We start from the raw sequence: 5,661 nt of genomic DNA, 5'->3' as shown, positions 1-5,661 counted from the left end.
TATGTATATATGTATGTATATATATTTGTAAGCATGTATATATGCGTATATGTGTATTAGTCTGTATTTCTATTATATGTATGTCTAAAGTATGGAGGTGTGTATATGTAGATTTATATGTATTAGGAGTGTATGTAAGTACTCAGCGCGTGCATGGAAGTTTATGTGAGAGAGCATGTGTTTTTCTACTATATATGTAATAACTTATTGGAAATTTCACGTTAAATGGCGTAATTATCTAGATGAAGAAATCATAACTTTGTTTCTGTTTTGTGTCCAAAGGGTTCTTCCATGTATGTGTGTATGTGTGTGTAAGTGTGTGTAAGTGTGTGTATGTGTGTGTAAGTGTGTGTGTGTATGGGTGTGTTAGTGGGTGTGTAAGTGTGTGTGTGTAAGGGTGTGTGTGTTATGTCGGTATGTGTATTTGTAAATGTATATGTTTTATGTATACGTATATGTTGTGCGTGTATATATAAAGTTTATATGTAGATATATGTATGTAGGTGTATGTACGTGTATAAGTGTATCTATATATATATATATATATATATATATATATATTATGCGGATATGTATTTACGTTTAGTGTAAATATATAGATGTGTGTGTGTAAATGTGTATTATGTGTGCATATATGTACGCAGATTTGTAGGGGGGTGGATGTCTATGCATGTATATACTATATTGTTACATTTTATATTCTTACATTTTTATATTTTTATATTTCTGTGTCTATGTATGTAAGAAATATACTAAATGTGTGCATCTACGCTTGTGTATCTGAGTGCATGTATACATTCGAAATATGCGAGTGTAAAACATCGGAAATATCGGCTTGACCATACTGGGTGGCTGTTTTGGAATTGTCAACGGTCAACATACAAGTTGACGGTTGGTGTTAGGCGACAAATTGGCGGACTTCTCAAGTATTTTATAATGCTACACCGGAGAGAAGCTACTTAATTTTAAGATTATAAAAAGAATAAAAATAAAAATTCTCCCTACGGAAGTTAAGATAAGAGAAAAAAAAAGCCCGAGATAAATGGATTGATCTGAAAACATGTCCTTTCTTATACCGACCCAGACCAACTCCATTCCTATTCTAAGACAAGATTCCATTTTTGTAAGTGATGAAAGAAAGTGTTTTTGCACATATGTAGCCATCAATGTTTGTATAAATAAATTATATATATATATATATATATATATATATATATATATATATATAATTATTAAATACCTACAGACACTAGTGTTTCATCCTTTCGGGAATCTTCAGTGCAAGGTGTCACGATTAATACCAGTCGAACGATTCGAACCCCGCATCACGAGACATCTCTGGCTCGATGTAGCGAAGACCTAATCCATTCGGCTACCATTAACCGCGTGAAATAACGTCGAATTTAATAATTTTAATTTTAAATGTTCATTTACGTCAGTCAGAGAGTGGTCTAATCGTTATACGATGATCAATGCATAATATATATATATATATTATACATATATATATATTTTATATATATATATATAGATGTATATATACGATGATCTATGCATAATATATATATATATATATATATATATATATATATATATAGAGAGAGAGAGAGAGAGAGAGAGAGAGAGAGAGAGAGAGATAAATAGTAGCTGGCCGATCGGCATTGCCCGACCGTAATACATGCATAATTATGATGTTTTAGCTCATGCAGATTATGTTTATAAAGCAAATTCTTCATTAGTTATACATATAGTAATGGTTTAAAAACATAAAAATAACTTTAGTTCCATCTGCTCGAATCGAAGCGAAAACATTCGGTGTTTTAGCCATAGTTGTTATTTTGCTGTTCAGATTCTACCTTTGTTGATATCGTCTGGGCTTTCGTCAGATGGATCAAAAAGGCTAAACTGAAGCATCTTTAATATAAAAGAATGTATATTTACGCATTCTTAAAAGAGTCGCTTCACCTCCGGAATAAACTGTATTTTTAATGTTGACCGCTTGCCAGGTATAACTTTTAAAATTGAATCTCTAAGAACTTTAACGACTGCGCTATCGCCCTTGCCTGGAGCTGTGGTTAGACTACTTGTAAAAATCAATTTTGAAGGTAATATTTTCTTAAAGGTTGAAGGTTCAATTTTTACTGTGTAATTTTAAATTACTTAAGACCTCTATATTGTTATGACTGACGGAAAGAGATGTATATACTCTTGTGAACTAACTTTTCGTTGGAAATTCTGTAAAAATTCCCGCGTTCCAAAGATACAACTGAACAAGGTCGGAATATATATCGACCGAAGCGGTGTGAAAATGATATTCAGTGTGAGAACATTAGTCCGGAAAATTCAACTTATAGAAAAATAGACATAACCGATGGTCATCTTAAAATCCGGAAACGTAATTCAATTATTATAATGTAGACAATATGCAATATACGAGTATATGCGCAATAAAATCAAATATAGCAACTGAAATAATGCTTCTATAAAATTATTGATAAATGCAGACGGTCATTTTATCAAAGCTTATCTAATAGATAGGCATATATAATCAATACTTGCTTATATTCATGTACACATTGTGTAATCGGTTGTATTCATCAGTAATGAGTTGGGTTTGGCTTTATACATATGAAAAATTCAATATGTGACTTTATTGTGATAGTCGTTTGTGTGCAAATACTTATTTGAAAAGGTCGCTCATCCGGCGAAAATCTTTGAATCATTTAACAATGCGTTAGCATTCAGCTTTACAATGATGCAGATAAAAGCAAACGAAGCATAAACCTAAAAAGGGAAAAGCGGAAAAGAAATGGTTGCTTATTTTTGCTGAAATAATAAAGAATAGCAAATTGACACGTAATATAACATGCAAAGTTCTATAATGCTTACACACACACACACACACACACACATATATATACTAGACTGCCCGTGACCCGTTGGGTCAGTATGTTATATTAGCTATGGAATTAATGTTGGAGCGTGAAACTTTTCCCATAAAGAAAATAGTTTTTTTGTAACATAACAGAAATATTTCTCTGAAAGTATATGAAAATGAAAAAAAAAAGATTTCTGTGAGTGGTTCTGTTTATAATTGCTTATTTTTGAAAAATGACTTACAACTATTGAATTACACGCGGTTTGCCATACTCATAGGTAAATGTGCACTGAACAGATACCATAATACTTAAAGCTAAATTCAAATTGTGATATATCTTTTAATTTAAACGCAAAAAACAAAGGTGTCGCTCAAAACGTACACAGGAAAATAATGCGTTTTATTGTCGCGTTAATTATTTATTTGCAACAGAAATTTAAAAAAACATAATTTCTGGGTTATATATTTATGTTGCTAATGTGGAAGAATATGTATGAATGGTGTTTAAAAAGCTGTATAAAGAAATGGAGCATAAATTTAAAAAAAATTGAAGCAGTTGGTAAATCGCCGTTATAAAATGCTCTTATAGTTGTCAACGGGTTTAAGTAGATTTCTCTGTAAGAAAATTGTGTTCAAATAACTTAAACGTAATACGTAAATGAACGATGTCAAAAAAATGCGGAAACAATTGTTTATTTGGATAACTTAAACGCGGAAAAACGAATTGGGACGCTGCACACGTAAATAGTAATATATATATATATATATATATATATATATATATATATATATATATGTATATGTGTGTATATATATATATATATATATATATATGCATAAATGAATAAAAACTATATTCCGAAGTTCATGGTGATGACCATCTTATAATGTATTCCTTTAATTCAGTTGACACTTACAATTCTTGATAGTATCTGTTTCGTAGCACAAAATCAATCGCTTAATTATTATATCAATTAGTGAATCTACTTGCCCTGAACTAATCAGAAAAATAGCAAATACTAATCTATCAAAATGTCCGCTTTCTTGGAGTTCCCAGCAAACGAATACTGGGAACTCAAAGAAAGCTGACGTTGCCGGTAGTCGAATAGAAAATAGGAAGACAGGCAAACGCATGTAGAGACCTAGACAATCCCTGTAGATTATGCCTTCATGAGAAATTGTCTATCCTATACTTTAAAGAACCCAAAAATCTATTATACTGTAGGAGAAAAATAGCGAATAACAGTGTACACAGGATAAACTATATTGTAAGAGAGTGATACAAAATAAATTTAAAATTAACAATGACAATAAAAATCAATAAATAAAATAATATATATATACATATTCATCATATCTATCTATCTATCTAACTATCTCTCTCTTTCTCTATCTCTCTTTCTCTCTCTCTCTCTATATATATATAAAATAGCATAATATTAAAAAAGACAAAAAGATTTAAAAAGGGTACATTTAACTACACCTAGGTTTAAAATAGGCCAGATCATTATATATCTACGCTTCCTGCTAAAAAAGAACACACAAAGAAAAGGTTGAAGCTAAGGTCAACTGGGCCTTTGTACTGTACATGCCTTCCCAGTGGTTAATTAGGAAGAGAGATGTGGAATCTAGGAAGCTGAGTGGCTAACTAAAAACTCAATAGAATGTGCATATATAAAAACGCGAGACAACCACAACTCTTCGCATAAGCCTGACGAATCCTAGCATGGATGAAACGCGGAATATTCTGTGTAGCCTAATTGCAATATGTATTTTTACAACTGACTACTTAGCTGTACCTATGTATTGAGCATTGTTGAAATGAATACTTAAAGTTTACGCATACAATTATACTTTCGTATATTAATTTATGTGATTAAATGGAGTGGAATATATATATATATATATGTATATACATATATATATGTATATATATATATATATATATATATATATATATATATATATATATATATATATATATATATATATAGGCCCCGACAATAATTACCAATTATTTTAATATCTACGGGCACCTGTGCTTACTGCTAAAGCAGTTATCAATGTAAGAAGTGTAGTTTATAATAAACGAGTCCACAATATTCAGAAATTCGGCCTTGATTTGTACGCAGAATTCTAGATAATAATACCAGAATCAATGGAAATAAACTGTATATTCTAAATGAGAGAATATAAGCAGTAATCAATAAGAGAGTATCAAACGACATGAAAATCGGAATATTGATTCTTAAGTAAGATTTGTTGCTTTTTCTTAAAATGGTCTCTACATACTGTCCATAATGGGCTTTTTATAGATAATGTCTTAATTAACACTAGCAAGTAACCCAGCGATGCCCGGTTGTAAGATAGACTTAAATATGATATTTTAATTCGTGTAGATTTCGTATTTATTATTATAAAGAAAATTCGCTATTGTTTATTATATTGGACTCAATATATATATATATATATATATATATATATATATATATACATATATATATATATATATATATATATAGTAATTATTTCAAAAGTTTAAAAAAAAATAAAAATACGTTGTCATGCTGATGCCATCGTATTTTTTTTAATCGAAAAAAAATCATTTTGTGTTTCAGCTTTAGTCGTTATATAGCACTTCACCTTTATTATCTGGAGTATCGCGAGACAGATATGAACAAGTAACAAATCAAGCGCGTAAAAGCTAATAAATGTATATGTACGGATGTTCAGAAATTAGTCGATTTAGTTCTGCCAAAGTCAACCGATTTTTTATTTTATTT

This window comes from Euprymna scolopes, chromosome 14, assembly GCF_053919585.1.
Source record: "Euprymna scolopes isolate OS-2025 chromosome 14, ASM5391958v1, whole genome shotgun sequence".
NCBI lineage: Eukaryota > Metazoa > Mollusca > Cephalopoda > Sepiida > Sepiolidae > Euprymna > Euprymna scolopes.
This window is presented reverse-complemented; position numbering follows the sequence as displayed.